Here is a 19,456-nt window from a genome sequence, read left to right as displayed (position 1 = left end):
CAGTTCCATCTGCTGTTTAAGTTAGAGTAGTCAGAGTTTACTCATTCCTCAGCTGAAGGGAATATTAAACAGTTTGCTGTCTTTTCACTGGTTGAAAGAATGCCTCAGCATAATGCGAGACCTCCGGCAGTATGAAGAAATTAAGATAAAAGGAACACAGGAAACAGTCAATCCCAATTAAACTCTAAAATGTTGCACTCCCGTCTTGTGTTTTTTGTTGAACTAAAAGTGAAGGTACCTTTCGTATTAAATCTGTCTCACATCGATGCACACCCACTCTAAAACACACAACTTTGGATTGGTGTTCCATCCCAGTTTGATGGTTTCAATTTCTGCTTTTTGATAACCTCATCAATCATCCTGAATTGAATCCTGTCTCTATTCTTGTAATATGTAAATCTTTCGGGCATTGGCATAGTGTTTAATAGTCGTTTTTTCCAGGCTCTCACTCACAGCTGCCCCTCAGGCGGTCTTCATCAATGAGTGAGTCTAGTTACACATCTGCTGTCCATCCATCAACACCTTTTGTCCTAAACCCATGTATCCATATGTTAGAAGGTATTGCTACAACAAATAACTGAATACACCTTCTTTTTATACTATAAATTACAGAGGAAATAGGTGTTTAGTCTCCCCAACATACCTAAAAGTTGCCAATTGAAAAGAAATAATATAAAGAAAGGTGCTAATGCAGCTACAACCCTCTGACCAACACTTTCTTCTTCTCAGTTCTGCAAGATGCGAACGTGATGGATTATGCCACAGTCGCAACCGAGTGGAAAATCAATTTTCCCTTGGGAAAACGGTTCTCTTACATACATTATCATATTTCACGCTACATGACACAGACTGAGATGTTTTATTTTCAGATTTTTGATTTCGCTCACGGCAAAGCAGAAACGGGCTGATGATTAAAAAAAGTGGGAGTTGGTTAACGAGGTGAGGAAAAATACTACTTCAAAGCCACAGCCGGGTGGTACGAACTTGGGAAAGAGTTTGTACCCAAACTGCCTTTTGTGCTCATTAGGGATGAGAGCGTGAGAAGAGGAGTAAGAGTTGTTTACACTTACACTACACACAGAGTTAGGGTTTCTACCTGGATGTTCAATTACAAAAGTGCTGGGCTGAAATCTGTTTACACTGTAATTCTAGCATTATATTGTATTCTATATCTCTCAGTGGAGATACACAATTAATCTCCTAAATTCACTCAATTTAAAAGAAAATAAGAACCTTGGCAGGTCCCCATTTAGAAGGTCTTGAAATCAAGCAATTAGAAAAATAAACGCTTTAAATTGCAGCTGCATAAAAACAAAATGTCAGAAACAGATTTAGAAAATGAGTCAGTAACAGAAAATAAATTGGCCCAAAATGAGAATACAAATTGGCTGAGTGTCTCTGTGGAGTCGGAATGGAAATATGCCAAAATCCACAAATAACCTTGTTTTTCTAAGGCTGCCACTCAGATGATGAATATAATCTGTTTTACCAGTGAGGTTAGGAATATGTGTCCTTTTTTTAATTTTATAAAACATGCAAATAATTCATGTGTAAATTTTCAATCTTTTAAGATTTAATTAACCCTACAAATCTTCCTTAGGGAGATAAGTATAACTGTGTCAACAGGATGAATTACTTTAAATAATGGTTACCAGTTACGTTTGCAGTTCAGTGTGTACTTGTTTTTGGACCGTCCTGAACAAACTGGTGAAGTAATTTAATGAAACAGAAAATCCTCAACAAAAGACCAATATCTGATGAGGGAGGAATTTCTGTGCATCTGACTTGCCTACCGTTATAATCAGAAACAAAGTTGGAATAATTATAACTGATGGCTGTAATACAAACCTATGTTATTCTTAAATTACCCAGCATACTTCTTGAAGAATGTTGATTTAATGGAAATTTACAGTGGTAAAAAGTACACTTGGTACCAGCAGCTCACCCCACTTCACAACGCGATGTACTTGTTTGCTTTTTCATTCTACTGCAATGACTCAGTTCCCCCACAGTAATCATTTTCATCTATTATAAATATATATAGAGTGATATAAATTAATGGTATTTTATCATATCACATATTATATTGTAAGAGAAAACATTTAAGATGGCATATCAACTGCATTCCACTGGCTATAACACATGTTTGGCAATGGTCAGTATCCTTCAAGCCCTCAATCTTTATCAAACTGGTATGTATGCATATCAAACATGCTTGGTGAAGATAGCTTGGCATGCTCGTGCCGCCCAAATGTTGGGCCATTGTCTCAGACCCCTTGTCTCTGCTGTGAAATATTTGCTTTGGCATCAGAAAACTGGGAGTGCTGGGAGTTTTCCACATAAATAACACTTTAACATTGTCTCTACCTTTTATACCTTTTTCTCTGTCTCTGTGACTTTAAGAGGGAATTAAGCCTTTGGTCTGTTCTCTAGTAGGAATTTCAAGTTACTTATTCCCAGCTCACCCCATGGTTACTGCAGAGATAGATGGCTTCTATTAGACAGTGAGAGACAGAATGAGGTGAGTTGAACGGGGGTTTAGCTGCACAGATGGAGGAACCCCCCCCCATAAGACATATTGCTTTGATAGATTTGGGGTCGATGCAATTTTGGGATTCAGATGCAGTGAAATGAGGGTTTGGGGAGGTTGAAATGATCTTCAACTAAGCATGTCCCAGATCCCCAACATCTGTGAGGGTGTGTTCCTTTTATTTGTGCACGTATTGTATGCATTCAAGCTGCAGTAAATGTGGGTTACATGTGCTATTTGTGTGTCTCCTTGTTTGTATTTGAAAAACTGTATCCACCCACTTGTACTCGGCATCTGACAGACAGACAGATGGATACGCAGCAGTCGCACCATCTCTCCTGTATCTCTGGGGCAAACAAACTACAGTGCTGTCAGTATGATAATCAAGTAGCTATTTTGCAGCGGGGCTGAGAGTGGGTTGTACAGGACCCTCAGAAAATGCTTACAGCGCAAGATCAAAAGCACTTAAGAAAAACTTTGGTTAATTAAAACGATTGCATGGACGTGATCAGAAAGACAAAATGTGCAGGGAAGCAGCACGCCCCTCACGGAAATGAATGGAAATTGTGTTCAAAAGCCCCCTTGAAATCCTCTGGAAAATGCCAACTGCCACACTGACACCCCAGCCAATGATTTATCTCCGCTGGCAGCTAGAGGGAAAGAAAATTAAAAGCTGTGTTGTCAAAATGAGTCCAAGCTGTGTACTACAGGCATGTCCAATAATCAACATCCCCTCATCCCTATCTTGTCTGCTTCCTGTCCCTCTTTAGTATGTGGTTTTATCTCCTTTCTTCACTTTGATTCATTTCACCTCTCTTCAAGCTTCAACCTTGTTTCCCTTTTTTCTTTCTTTCTTTCATCTGACTGATATCCTAACTATAACTCGATTCTCCTTTTCTCTTTTTTCTAACTTTCCCTAATTGCTTGCCCGCTCATGTTTCCCATCATCCCTCTTTCTCACTATGATTAAAGGCATGGTCACTTTGGAAAATGGCACAGTTCATCTGCAGATCTTTGCAAAATAGGCAGTGCTAAAGGCTTGGTGACGTAGGGGATACTTGCTGGGTTAGTTGAGTTGTATTTAAGCAATATTGGCAGAATGTGAAGAACAGGAAAAACCTCTCATTATTCCGACTTGTGAGTGTTCACACATTATTCCAAGAGTCTTAACCCAATGACAAGCCTAGTAGACACCCCTAAATAGCTTCTGTTGTTGTGCTAGATCCAAACAGTGTGTATGGAGTCTGTTAAATTAGTTGAATTGCTTCTATTGGAGTTAATATTGAATATCTGAGGCCAACGTAAATGTTTTTTTCCGCTCGACTACGTCCAGTTGTTCACCATGACGCGTTCAGACTTGGAGCAGTTTACAAAAATAAGGATCAAATAAGAGTGGATGGTGCAACATAGTTAATACGCTATGAAAGCCTCAGCTCCCATTCCATTATGTTTCTCTGTTTTTTAGCTGTTTGATATTCCTGGATACACTCCTCTTTTTTCAACATTTCCTTGTTGCTCTTACCTCCTGTCAACACCCTCTCACTCTCTTTATCTGACACTTTCTTCCTCATGATGCTCCCCATACATAAAGAAAGCGGACCAATCACCATCCCTGTCACCACATCTATCGCGGTGAACCCAGCGGGCCTCGTTCCTCCCGTCTGTCCAATATCCCGTTGCTGCTCTTTGTGCAGTCCTTCTGCCTGCAGCGCTCTGCTGTATTTAGTGTGCTTCCCAGTGTGGCAAGACAGATAATGAAAAAGAGAAGAAAAGCACAGAAAGAAATACAGGTGGAGAGAGAAGGAGGCTGAATAAATGAAAGGGTTCAGCCCTGACTCTCTTCTTCATAGCCATAGGCAGCTGTTGCTCTACAATGCCAATAAACAAACCTCTCCCCTTTGGTTGCACTTCATCTTCCAGATTAATTTGACACTCCGGCTTTTTAAGATAGGGAACCATGGAGAGTGTCAGGAAAGATAAGAGAGCTGGTGTGACACGCGAAAAGGGCTGTGAGCCAGACTTGAACCCTTGATTTCACAAGTACATGGTAGAAGCTCAGCCAGCTGACTCACCAGGGTTGCCTCCCTTTACAACCTTCTCCTTCTTTTCTCTAGTTTTTCCTCATCTTTCCTCTCCTCTCCTCTCAACAATAAAAAACACTGAGTAGGAGTAAAAAGCCTGAGTCCACATTCTTTTTGTTTGCAACTAACTGGATCCAGACCAGAAACAAATTCCCACAAAAGACAGTTTATTTACCCAAAGAAATTATTTCCATTGATATCAGCAATTATGCAAATCCCCAAAGGCATTCCCAACATGTGGCCCCAGTTTTTTAAAAATTCAAGCATTTTGTTTAAATTATAAAGATTTATGTACATGCTTTCTTGCGGTCTTCCCTTTTTAACTCAAACAAAAACATTACACTCACACAAAGGACTCCCTTAGGGCAGATAAAGATGGGTCTGCTTTGTATGAGCAATACTCAGTGGTCTAGAGTAGGAGTATCGCAGGCTGTGAGATGAGTATATGTTGTATAAAATTATGCTTGTCTCTATAATCTTTAAGCCTACTCTTACTTCTTACTCTATGATTAAGGTTGACATATGATTTCTGTGAGGCATTCTCTTGGCAATCATAACATTTTGTTGTCATATCTGTCAAATTTTGGACCAACCGAATAGATTTAACCCCATTAGCATCAACACACCTCTGACCCAGAAGGCATCACTCCTCCCTCCCATTTTCACTTCACTGTAAGGAGAGATTCCTGGGAAATGTTCAGACAAGGTCGCGACCCCATGTAGCTTCCCGTCAGACTCAACAAATTGCCCGTGCTGAGAGAGCCGAGGCAGCCTCCTGGTTAACGCCGCTGTTTTCTACTTGTACAATGTGGCACAGAGTGAGCTCAGATGTGCCTGGAGATAGTTGGACAAATGTGAAGGGAATCAATGGCAAGCATGAATATTATTGAGTGTAAACTCCTTTCTCCCCCCATTTGGGCTTAATTCAGCAGCTTTGTGTTTTCTGCCCTTTTTCATGATTTGAATGTGAATTTCTTGGCTTCTATGATTGTAAAAGCCCTTATTACTGTATATTTTATTTTATATCATGATCTATATTTTGATATAGTATATTTTCTGGAAAATCAACTGAGAAATTGTATAATGTTTACGGTTAATTTAGTAAATTAAATACTGGACCAATCAACATACTTCATCACATTAATTATTAAAAATCACACTGGACATCAAAAATCATATAGATATCCAGTAAGGCCATAAATTAGTCCTTCTCATTGATCAGTAACACTGTTTACTATAGCCCAATACGACCACAAGCATGATAGGGATAACTACCGCAGTTTAAACTCAAATGTTATGGTATTTATCATGGAAACGCTCAACCCCTTACAAATCTTGACAATGTACAATGAGTAAATGGTCTCATGTCATAGAATATGAGATTGAAAACGCCGATCATTTTCTGAAGCATATATTTTTTGATTTTTAGAGCTGTTGGTTGCATCTCATAATGTGAGACTTCAAACCCAGCTGATCAATCAATGACAGTCACACATGTAAACATAGTCAGCTTTGTTGTTTTTTGTCTGAGTTATATCAGAATCAGATTTATTGCCAAGTAGGTTTTTACACATACAAGGAATTTGTCTTGTCTCTTGGTAACGTAGTCTGCAGCAGGACTGTTTTGATCTCCACTACAGAGCCACTGTTTCCCATTGTTGCCTGTATATCATTGCATTTGTTTACATGCATAGCTTACACTTCTCCCCATATAGGAGGGTGAGACACACTGGCTGTCTGCTCTGGTCATTGTTTAGGCTTCAGGTTTGATTCATGGTCAGGAATAAACACAGCAAGATATACCAACAAAGACAGAAATACGAGATGCATGACGTTAAAACATAGATAAAATAACAGACCCATAAACACTATCTCTCTACTTTGTTCCACTGCTTCGGTGCTTTCTAGCTGTGGTTTCTTGGCTGTAGTGATTATTAGGGATATTAGAGTCCAGCCTGTAGTCTGTGTAGTCTCTCGCCCCCACAGGTCAGCAGAGTTCAGCCCTACAGGAAGAGGCTGTCTGTGGGAGAGAGCAGACCAAAGCCACAATCAGGTTATTGCTCATCCATGCTTCACCCACACTTAATGATAAAACTCTCTCTTTCTCTCTGCTTCTTTTCCTCAATCTCTCTCTCCTAAAATGCCGTTTTCTTTGGCCTATGTGTTCCCTTTTTTCTTTTTCTCAGTGTTTTTGTTTCTACAGTTTTTCTCTGTCCTTCCAAATCAGATCACTACCTTGAAGAATTGAGATTGAGATAAGATTGAATGACACTGGGTGATAAATAAAACCAAATCATATTTAGGAAGGGAGACAATAAGAAACTAATGCTGAAGTTCCACTCCTGCCATCAGCCACTGGTAATGTGCTTCCTCCAAAATCAATGAAAACTGATCATATTGTGTTCGAGCTACGGATGCATTGTTTCACACCTGATGGAAACGTGCAAGCTCAAAAATTGCCCAGATTAAATTCCTGACAGCTGATGCACATTTTCATCTCAATCTAGTACACTGAATCAACAAAGAATAAAATCGATTTAGTTGTTTTATGGTTTATTGACTCAAATAAAAAAGTCATAAAATGAATGGAAATCCACATAAGCTATCATGCTCACTTAAAGACCGCCCTGCAGTGCTTTCAGAGTGACAAACCTGATCCAAAAAGCAAATTATTTTCAAGTGCCTGGCTGCAGTTTGCTACTGTATTGCAGTTTATTTGAGCTCAGCTCTTGTTTACATTTTGCACACAGTGAAAAAGCACCAAAGCTATGGTTATGCACACTATTAACTATAGTACAGATGCATCTCCCCCAGCATTTTTCTCAAAACAAGCTGCTCTCTGGCAGCTAGAATGACACATTGTCATCTTTAGAATTTATGGGTTATAGTGACTCTTTTGGGGCTCAGATGAGAGTCTGAAATGACAGGACAAAGCAGAGGAATGGGACATGATGGAATACAAAGGAAAGCATCTGGGGAAGTCAATTGTATAAGAAGAAAGAGGCATACAAAGGAGGAACATAGCCAAAACTAGAATTGTGTCTCTCTGTCTTCATTGTGTCCACTTTACTTTTTGTTTCTGTGTCTGTCCGAGTTGCTTTTCTTGCAAAATACGGAGGACTTTGCTCTCTGCATTTATTTTGCTTACGCTTATTTTGCTATTTGTTTTACACATTTGGTGACTACGCCTACTTGTTAAGTAGAGAAAGAAATGGAGAATGAGAAATTATTAAATTGAGGCTTGACAGCAGGTTAGTTTGTGTATACTCTTACAATGCATTTTCTCACTGCTGTATGTTCTCAAACATACAAGAAAATGCTGATTTAAAAAGAACTTAATGTCGCCTTCTGTCTTTATGATTGTTTTTCTCTCTCTCACTTTCTCCTTGTCGTTTGTTTCTCATGCATACACAGTGTTCACCACAGTTCAGGTCATTTCCACTTGAGCAATGAGGTGTGTACTGCGGTCAGTTCAGTGGGCGTCTTTTTTCAACGTATAAACAGTCTTTTCCCTGCCTGAAGGTCTTATCAGCAACTGCCCTTCCTCAGGATGTCTGCCAGCCCTAGCCCAGCCACACACACACGCACGCACAAGGCACACACACACACACACAACACACACACACACACACACACACACACACACACACACACACATTCACACGCACGCAGACACACACACACACACACACACACATACATTCTCAGTGGAAAATCCTGGTCATTGCTTGATTCGCAGTTTTTTCCATCTTAAAACCATCTTAGAAAATAGATATTCAGTGTTACATTTGACATTACAGGATTTACTCAGGCAGTGTTTCAAGAATTTCTTAAGATAGGTACAACCTGCAATGATTTAGTGTTGGACTGAAGACAACATAGTTTAATTTGCCCTGAGCCATTTTGCATCCCAACCTGTAGATATAAAAACAATTTGTCCAGAGGAATTCTCAATAGTTTTCTGGTGAATAGTTTGTTGTTGTCTTAGTGCAATGTCTTGGTGGCTAGAAATTATGATTCACTGCTCCATCAACATCCGCATTGTCAAATGCTTTACATTGTTTCATTCCTGACTGATATTTGCTTAGATTTTAACATTTAGAAAGTGTTTAGAGTTAATGTGTCACTGCTTCTCCTGTCCCCATAGTGGGACACACAAAGTAATCCACACTCATCTAACTGGGACCCAAGAGAGGTTGTTTTTGGGGGGCTTGCACAGGCTAAAGATTAATCAGAGAAGAATGTGCAGGCAACACTTGTCGAAGTGTGTCTTGAGCGCTATCCTCGTCTCTTTGTCTGTATGTACATCTTCCTTGAAGGAATGTGAGAACAGAGCAATGAAAACAAAGAAAGATGAAGCACACATTCTTTTTGGCAGGGGTGATGGCCAAATTATACCGTCAGTCAGTGGTACAAGGTTAGTCTAGACTATATATGGTCTTGAGCTGGAATTTTGTACTCGCAAGAAGAGATAGTTGATACAGCGTGTGTGTCCAAGCAATGATTTATGGCTTCCATAACACATACACACAACATATATTTCAAATATTGAAAATAAATATACCAGTATAAACTGAAATCAGTTTGAAATATGTGGTGAACCAACGTATTTGCTAAATATTGTAAATCATGAAAATAATCTCTGTATAAATATATACATTGTTAGGTTGATAAACGAGGCACACTTTAAAACTATGGAAAGAATGGCAAGCCTAAACATTGATGTATTGCGAAAAAGGATTTAACTGAAATGTAATGGATCCCCGGGTAGAATATGGCGTTATCTATGAAACATTAAATATTACTGGTACTGGATGAAAGAAATGTATACTGTATGTGTTTCTTCAGTTTCTTAAACACGCACTCCTTGATTTTGTCTGGCATTCTCAAATGCTCTCCCAGTTCACCTTTCATATTTTAAAACTAGTGCTGTCAGTTAAACGTGTTATTAACGGCGTTAACGCAAAACCATTTTTAATGGCGTCAATTTTTTTATCGCAAGATTAACGTTCTTTGTGGCCTAGCACACTTTGTAGTTTTTTTCACATGCTGTTGCAACAACTAGTAACGTTAGAAAAATCTAGCTAGACCGGAAACAAAAACAGGCACGCCGCGCACACTTGTTTAAGAGTAGTAGACGTTTTGTTTTGAGTGGATGGCGAGCGCGAGACGCCGAAATGGATGCCAATAATATTCTGAATGGAAAGTTTACTTTTAAAAAGTTGCCAAATGGTTCCATTGACAAGACCAAAGTGATCTGTGTGTTTTGGCATTGTGAACTGAGCTATCATTGCAGCACCTCCAGTCTGAAATACCACTTGATGGCCAAGCACACAGCTGATGCAAATTCTCCGCCCCCTCGTCAAAGCCAGGCGACAATGGATGACTTCAGACAGAAGCACATGGATACCACAACTAAGAACAAACTCAAAGCAAAGAAGTAGTAGGCTTACCTTTTATTGGTAACCATTACTGTTCATTCTTTCTGAAATAAGAGACTGGGTTGATGAGCCTTTGGTGAATAAAGAGCAGTGCCAAACATGTGCAATTTGTAATTTTATTTTGTATCGCCTTGTTTTGATCCCTTAGAAAGGGCTGTTGAAGGGGCTGTTTGTGTGTCAAAGTATTTTTTTCACCCTTTTATTGATGGACAGTGTTACATTGTGTGAGAGATTATTTGCTCCAAGTGTGAATGACTGCTCCAAGTGAGAATGTTAGTGTGAAATTGAACACTACAGTATATGCCAATGTTGTTTTCAATAAAAACAACATTTGCACAAAGCAAGCCGATCCACTTTTCCATGTTGATAAGAGCGTTAAAATGAGAAAAAATAATGGGACAAAAAGAAATCAAGGGACATTCAGAATAGATAAAAATGTGCGATTAATTGCGAGTTAACTATGACATTAATGCGATTAATCGTGATTAAATATTTTAATCGTTTGACAGCACTATTTAAAACCCAACTTTAAACTCTGTTGAATTTCAAAACACAACCACAGTTGCATTTGGCAAATGGAAGTGCACCTTTAAGATATAAGATCTAATTTTGTGACAGACAAAATATAAGATATCCATCTTAAAATTGAAAATTGTGAGTTACTTACAATTTCTACCATTATTTGTTCTTATGTATTTAGCTTATTTTGAGAAGAAAACTTGTTTCCAGAAAGCTTCAAGCTGTTTGATTTGATGTTATTTAAAAACTGTGTGAGCTTTGCCAGTAAAAACAGTTTTTGGTTGTTTTTTTTGCACTTGCACCCACTCAGACACATGCACACACATACTGCAGACTGCACTTGCACAGATAATTGTGTGTTACAAGACTTTGGCATATGTCTCAAGCTGTGTTCCAAACCTGTAACAATAGCACACAAAATCATGTTACGAGACATAGCAAGCATTTAAAATGATTAGCAGGAGTAATCCTTTCAGTATAATGAGAAATTAGATATTCCCAGAACTGAGATCTTTTAAAAACATGCAAAGTCAAAATATTTGACAGTGAAACCTTATTTGAACTGAGCTGAAGAATTAGTAAGAGCAAAACTTATTTAAGCCAGGCTGATGGTGAGTGAAGACTGCAGTGCCTGGTGGAGGCCACTAACCATTAGTTAGGATTACATGCTGCATATTACAAATACTTTCTTTTGCAGAGTGTTTCTGTGCAACTCCCACAGTTAGAACAAAACACTCTATGACTCCAAGCTGTTATGCTGAACTGTATGTTTATGAGCTGTGGAGTGCAGCAGTTAAAACTGTTTTAGGTTTTCACACTTACACACAGCCAGACACATTCAAACATACATTTGCAGAATCCTGGGGAGCCAGACTTTGCATAACGCTGCCTGTTGTTATTTTAACATTTTAACTGTGTGTTTTTGCCCATGCTGGAGCTGAGCCGCTGCTGATATATAACATCACACGTTGTCACATTGTATGTAGTACCACGTAGGAAGGTTGGCCTGCCAGAATCAAAGTTTAATTTCAGACCTGGAGAGTAAAGATCTCTGAAGTCTGCCAAGGTCCCTGCCTTCAGCAGCCACCTGACTGACCACAAGCTCTACCTTTACACCTTTTCTTGTGAGCCCACGTGGCAATGGCAGAGGCTGTTCTAACAAGAAAAACAGAATCAGTCATGTCAGCAAGTGCTCCAAAAACAACATATGTTAACGTTCAAGTGACAAAGCCCTCTAGCAGCTGTACTAAGATGACGGCCACAATCAGGTGACGTTATTATAGAGCAATGATGTCCATGTACAAAGGAAATTAGTGTCAACAAAACATTGGACTTCAGCATCTAAAAGGAGGGGGGGGGCTAGGCAAAGTAACTTTTTCCCACTGAAACTGATTCGCAGGGTATCTTAGATCATTCTCAGCACCTAAAATGCCTTCAGCCCAACACCTTTTCAACAGAATCACATCTTAAAACTTTTAAATAATAAATCAGATTTCAATCATTATCTTTCACTGTTCTCTATATTGACCAGCTTTTCACCCCGTTGTGACAGTACAAAAATCCCATTAACATTTTTCTATTAAGACAATGTCAGTAGACATACTTTGAGCCTCACCAACCTTTAGGCTCTTAGGGTCTTTGCCTTCAAGGATCTGTTTCCTCACGGGTCTCAGGGTCATGTGGGCATGGGAACCCCTCCACTATGATAGAGAGGGTCAGTCTGATACTCTGTATTACTGTGTGGGCCTAATCCACCAGTTGATTTCTATTGCTCCCTCTAACCCACACTTGTGAAGAAGACAAAGAGATACATGAACTTGAGGCAGAAACTCATTCCCAACTGTTGTTGGTTTCAGTGCACACCATTTTGACATTGGGTTTTCATTTCTTTTAACATAAGAACAAGGGAGATGGACAAACAATGCCTAACCTCGACACACAGAGAAAAGACAAGAGAGGAGTGAGACTCTATAAGTCCTCGGGGTCTGAGGTGGGATCTGATCCCTCCTGACAGGAGACAGTTCATGTGATCGGCAAGAAGGAAGCTTAACCCTCTAGGCCGCATCACACCCTCTTTCAGTCCGTTGCTTTAGATGAAAGGATGTGAGCTGATTTTATGCAGTGTGTTGGACATATAGGGAGAGGGAAGGGATTATCCACAGAAGATGTGAACATTGTCTAGGTTTATGTGAGACATAGGCTGTCTGTGCAAGTCATCTCTCTTGAGAAAGAAAATCATATGTTCTGTTATCAGTTTCAAAACACAAAACATGCACATCTTATATAACGGATATCAGGTGCTAGACTGAACACAAACAAGAAGCATACTAAAAGGTCCTTCCACCTCAGTGCTGCAGGTCCAACACAATACTTAATTTCTGTTCATGTCAGTTTGGCCACATTCCTCATATTTAATGTGTATTGGATTTGTTCTGTGTATCCACATACAAAGAAGAGTTATCGTACTATACACTCACATCTGTGTGTATGTTTTCTATGCCTGGTTTCTTGTTGTGAGCTCATCAATTACAGTTAGTCTGTCTCGCACACTCACAGGCCTCCTGACATGTTCTGCTTCCCTTACAGTTATTTAGTTATTACAAACAGCATCATCAAAATAACAAAGTGATTTGTGACAAAATTAAAGCACACATTAGCAGTTAAGCTGTAAGAAATGTGATTGTCAACTTTTCTCCCTCCAGTCTTAAATAAAAGGTACTCTTAACTCATCCACGCAGACTAGTTTAATTTAGAGGCCCGGCAATGCTGCAGCTATGCCATATATCTATATGAATATTTCATTTGCACTGTGTTTTTGTACACTCACATGGCATGTCAAGCCAAAGTAAGGGGGCTATATTTTACAGATGCTGCGTGCTTGCTGCTGAGCTGTTTTAGGGTGGATGTTTGCTTTTAAAATGTGTTCCACACACTCGCTAAGAGGGGAATTAGCACTGGTGGTCCGAGGGATCGGTGCAGGAGCGAGATAAGAGATAGGAACCATTAGCCTGGGCAGTTAGCCTATTTAAAGATTGTTAATTATTTACCTCATTTACACTACAGAGCCAGCTGGGCTAGCCAGGGTTTACTCATTAGACTGCTTTGGGTTATTGAGACTGACAGAGCTAACTGGGGTTTATTCGTTTGAATTTCACAGAGATGATACGTCAGCAAGGCTAGTCTGATGTTTCTAAAAAACATTTTTGATCCAGTGTGGAGCTTGACCTGGTCAAAGCAGGCCTCATGTGGTCCTGTGGCAGCATAGCGGGGGTTGACTTTAGGTCCTCCAGTAATAATTAGACTGGTGCATAGTGGGAGTTCACTGCAAGGCAGGCTTTGTGCCGCAGGCTAAACACACACACACACACACACACACACACACACACACACACTCGCGCACGCACTACAGAAACGCACATGCATGCACACACCAGTAAATGCATGAATGAACAGGGACCCGTACACAAAATGTTTGCATACACACAAACACACACAAGACTACTCTGCTTCAGGTCTCCCTTGTGGTCGTTTGCACTTTAGGAAATCTCAAGTTTTACACACTCACATCTACACACAAGTTGCTGAACTGTCTACACGTACAGAGAGGCAGTGATGGTTGGTGACTGTGTTTGTTCGTTCTATTGAGGCCATATGTTTTATGGTTAGCTGCAGTGAGCAGACTAGTGAATTTATAATACTGAGAGAACTGATAGTGTAACCAGCCTTTTGTCTCCTCTTCTCTTCTATTCTCTTCTATTCTCTCCACCCCTCAAAGCCACCTCTGCCAGCACATCCACCCCTCTCGCACCCTTCCCACTTTTTTTTCTGTTTTTTTTCTGTCTTTCTCTGCTGAGGTTAAAAGAGAGACAGGGTCACTAGCACTCACAGAAACAGTAACAGGAAGGACAGGAGCTGCATGGCAGGTGAGAGGCAAACCACCCCATGAGAATTTATTCCTTTTTTCTGACTCACTCCCCATTTTTGTCTTGTTTGCTTGTGTCCTCTCATTTTTTTCTTTGCCTGTTTTCTCTCTCATGAACAATTTGCTGTCTCTATTTCCCTGTTTTCATCTGCCATAATTCCATTTTGTTTACTTCACATTGCTTATCTTCTCTGCTTTGATCTGCTACACCTCACCTCTCATTTCTCACTCCCTCTTTCCCAGTCTATTTTTGTGGGGTAGAACATAGGTCACATGTATTTGCCTGGGATGTGTGAGAAAGAGTGTGAAAGAGAGAAAGAAAGATTGTGTATGTGTTGGTATAAATGTGTATGTACTCTGTACATGTGGGTTTGGTGTGTGTGTGTGTGTGTGTGTGTGTGTGTGTGTGTGTGTGTGTGTGTGTGTGTAAGAAAGAGAAAGGGGCAGTGTGGTCTTTTTCTGTTCGCAGAATGTTACACACAGCTTTGGCAGCTGACAATGCGGGAGGATTGTCACAAACACACACACACACACACACACACACACACACACACACAAACACACACACACACACACACACACACACACACACACACACACACACACACACACACACACGTGCAACACGGTGAAATGAGTATTGAGCTACTCATTGTGGCAATCAGCCAACTCTTTTCCAAGGCAGTATTTGAATGTGTGCGTCACATGTTTGATTTGTGTTCTCCTACACAATATGTATGTGTGTTTGTCTGTGTGTGTGTTTAAGTGGAAGCCGAGCCGAGGCTGTCATGATGCTAAGATCAATAGAGTGTGAATTTATAAGTGTTGATTTCTTCCAAGAGTCGTCCTGCCTGCTCTGGAGACTGCACTGCACTGACATAGCCTGCCTAGCTTCACACTCAGCTGGTGTCAGGCAGGCTCTTTATCACCAGGAGGTGTGTGACTTTGTGGGGGAATAAATAATGTGTTTGCATTCATGTTTGTGTGTGCTTACATGCACAAAAATGTCTTATTTCACGTTTGCCCAGCCGCGTTAGAATTTCCTGATTGCATGCGAGTGTGTGTCTCCTCTATTTTGGCTGTGTCAGTGGAAAATGGTAATTAATGAGCGGGGGGACCCAGATTTATTTATAACCCATGTTTCTCTGAGAGTTTGTTAACACATCAGCTCAAACTTGCTTACATTGTACACTTGAATATTTTATACATGTTTGGCGTTTGTGTGTGTGTGAGAGTTGTTTTTACCTGTCATAGTGAGTGGAAAGGGATGCAATGTGACATGGCAGCACTGTAAGTGATCTACTCCTCTATGGAAACATGCAGCACACCTTCTTGCTGCCCTAAAATTTGCGATATCTCTCCTTCTTTTTGTGTTTTTCGCTCATTCCTGCATCCCTCACTGCATATCTCCCTTTGCCCCTTCCTGTCTTTTTCACTTTTTTCACTACTTTTCATAAACTACAAGCCCTTCTTTTCTCTTCTTTCTGTCTACCCTCCTGCCACGCCATGCTCTGCCTCCCATCTCTAACTGTCTCTGCTCATTTTATCTCTTGTTCCTTTTAACATCTGCTAATGTTGACATAGGAATAGTCGGATAACCCACATGCTAATTAGTGGTAGCAGTTACATCACCGCCCTCATTAACTTCCATGAGTGGAAGTAGCCATAATGCTAACGTAGCTCCAGCTAGAAGGGGTTGGCTTTGTGCCCCAATGAATAATAGATGGTTTGTCACTTCCTTTATCTCTAATGGAAGCAGGCAGCTGCTGCTCGTGCTGGAATACCACTAGGAGAGCCGTCTGCAAAAGGAAGATGCTTTTATTCTGTGTTTGGAGGGGTAAAGAGATCAAGCGATAGACTGATAAGAAAACAGTTGCAGGGAGGGCATGGTGTAAGGGTTATCTGTCCTTTGGCAGACAAGGCAGAGGCTGGACAGGGGTGGTAACGCTAATTTCATGTCCTAACTAATGCAGATAAAGTTGAAATGGCAAACAAATTTTAAATTGTCCAACACAGTGTTAAAAAAGTAATTCTATAAAGCAGTGATGTTAAAAAATCTCTCTTCCACCCACCCTCCCTCATTTTGTATTTAAAAATAGTACAGTACAGAGTATATAATATAAAAGTGATTTGATTGAGGCTCTGAATGTGGCAGTCCAGGAATTACCTCCTCTGTATTCAGGTACTACTTATAAACCACAGTTAAATCAGTGTTTTATACTCATGCAGTTGCCCGTTAAAAGAAGGATACATTGTCTCAGTGGGAACACCTGCAGTGTGTGTTCAGCTACAGCATATTGAAATACAGAATAAATGATCAGAGAAAGGGTTGGAGGTGACAGAATGTAGCTGTACTCTGCTGAGACCAAGCAGCATACCTGCCAATGTCATTAAATGAGGAGATTTAATTATATTTTAGTTTTTCCTCACTCTTTTCCTCTGTAATTTGAGAGCAGTAGTGTGGTGTAAATCTGAGGAATTATTTTTTCCATAGAAGAACCAAGGTGATCAAGGTGCAAAAACGATTCTGCTGGTGATGAACATGGGCCGATATATTTAAGCTACTAGAGGTCCAAATAAAGGGCTGGATATATTCCAAAATAGATACAGAAACAGTTCTGTTTGTATATAGACAGATGTCTATATGCACATATTGTCTGTGTGGTTGTAAATGTTGTCCTGCATATGAACAGTCCGACAAAATTTACTTTGGGTAGTGACTGAAAGAATGTGATCACAGATACGAGCGGCTGAAATCAGTTTTCTCCATAGGATTGCTGGGCTCAGCCTCAGAGATAGGTTGAGGGGCTCGGACATTAGAGTGGGGGCTTGGAGTAGAGCCGCTGCTCCTTTGCGTCGTAATGAGCCTGCTGAGGTTTCTTTAGTTTTCTGGGCAAGTCCAACTGGGAGGAGACCCCAGGGTAGACCCAGAATTCACTGGAGGGAAGGTGTTGCTGGGGCGAGGGATGTCTGGAGCGCCCTGCTTGATCTGCTGCTACCACGACCCAACCCTGGAAAAGTGGATGATAATGGATGGATGCATGGAAGGAGACATTATGTGGATGCTTTAGTCTGTTTCTCCCTTTATTCCTTCGCAACATGCAGCCTCTTGTTCTTGAAATATAACAGCTTTTGGTAAATTGAACAACCAGGCAGAGAGCAACATGGTGTCCCTCTTTGTAGACTATTGCTATTGCTCTAATACTTGTAGTCAGGGAACAGGGTGTATTCAGATGACGTCATCTGGAATTTCTTTCTTTCAGTGTACCCATCACACGCTGCAAAGCAATACAATACTAATATCTGGCAACAGATCTTTCCAAGTTGAACGGAAAGATATATTGGAGGTCATCCTCCACATGCTTCCTGTACAGTCATCTTTCTGAATGTAAGGGGAGTGCTTGGGCTCTGTAGTGTTTGATTTTCTTACAACTAATTTCCTTATGCAGAAGCAAAGGAAACACGCAACTGCAACTGAACAAAAGAAAGATAGACTTAAAAGTCTATCAGTTTGAGCCTTTTGGTTTCTTTGTTTTCTTGTATAAGCACGGGTTCTATTGTTTGCCGTGAGCTTAGAAAGCAATTAATTTCCATCTATTCAGCAGTCAGAAAGAGAAAATGTTTTATGTAGGCTAAACTAAGCAGTGATAACAGACACAGATGGTTTGTTTAGTCTCTTTTGGGCTCTAAAAATAACTGATAACCAGTAAATGACTGGAGGTAACCAACTTTTTAGCTAATTTTTTCTCATATTTTTCTATTTTGTACTTTGAAGGCAACATCTGCTTACTATAGTGAAATTAAAATTCATGTTCCACTAAAAGATGGGTTACTCAATTAAAATATCCAGTGCAACCCATAATTTTAATTTGCAATTCCTCACAGAAAACACGGTTTAAACTGACCTATAATAAACAGTATCCTACTCACTACAGCCCTGTGGGATGGCTTTGCCACTGTTTAATGAAGCCCATAGACAGACGTTCCCTCTGTCATTTTATCTCTGGGGTTTAGAGCCAGATGTTGTGATGTATAGCACAAAGGGAACAATCTGGCCCCTTCTGAATACAGACACTGCCATACTGGACTGGACTAGATAATACTTGATTAGCACTGAAAAGAAGAGGTCTGGATGGTGAACTAGCAGCAACTAACAGAACTGGAATGAAGAAGATTAAAGGCAAAATGGCCCAGAAGATGTGTTCTAGTAGTGCAGTATTCTTGTAATGTACTATACATAGACAGAGATAATCTTAGACTGGAGTGGGATGGACCAGACTGTGCTCAAATAGCTCTTGTAGAGCAGAGGGATTGATCTGTTCCTGCAGAGCACACACAGACTAAGCACTGAGATATCAGATAAACGTCTGCCAGTTTTGTCTTCATGGTGTGGATGCAAGCGGTGTCCTTCATTCGATCTGGTTCAGCAATCAGAAACTTTCCAGTTCCCAGTGGTCTTGTCAGTGAATTTCCTCAATTTTCTCAGTTTGCTGCACCGGAGCATCTCCATGCTGTAGTGTGTCATTATGCAAAACTATCATCCACACCTGCAACTCACTAGATTGAACTAATTGCTCCGTCAGCTGTGTCCTTCCCTCACTTGTATCATAGGGAATGTTTGTAATAGGACACAAATGAGTGCCAAATGGATAACAAACTTCAGATTTAATGTAACCTTCTGAAAAGAGTAACTTGATTGATGATATATATGTTCATTTTATTTAAAGCCAGACTTTTGCTAAACAGTGTCTGATAAATCTATGGCAGAGTCGCAGGTAATTTACAATATAGAAACACTTCAACTACATTAATACATACATTAATTAATATACATAGACTAGGCCTATATACAGAACATAATCCACAGGTTGATCAGTGTGACCGACTGTATACTTATTCGAACAGTAGAATTACATTCATAACTTTTTTTTAAACTCCTCATATCCTGATATAATCATTCTAC

The 19,456-nt window shown here is 40.1% G+C and overlaps 1 protein-coding gene across 4 annotated transcripts in view; it reads left to right on the top strand.

The window, feature by feature from the left end:
- kank4 (KN motif and ankyrin repeat domains 4) overlaps window positions 1-19,456 on the top strand; it is a 72,774-nt gene that overhangs the window by 27,170 nt on the left and 26,148 nt on the right. The window contains exon 1 of one of the 4 annotated variants that reach the window (XM_051376869.1): window positions 14,440-14,494. The exons of the other annotated variants lie outside the window; for them this stretch is intronic. The gene's annotated coding sequence lies outside the window, so the exon portion shown is untranslated. Of the gene's footprint in view, window positions 1-14,439; window positions 14,495-19,456 lie in introns of those variants that run through there. 4 annotated transcript variants of the gene reach the window in all.

The sequence above is a fragment of the Dicentrarchus labrax genome, unplaced genomic scaffold, assembly GCF_905237075.1.
Source record: "Dicentrarchus labrax unplaced genomic scaffold, dlabrax2021, whole genome shotgun sequence".
Classification (NCBI taxonomy): Eukaryota; Metazoa; Chordata; class Actinopteri; family Moronidae; genus Dicentrarchus; species Dicentrarchus labrax.
This window is presented reverse-complemented; position numbering and strand designations above follow the sequence as displayed.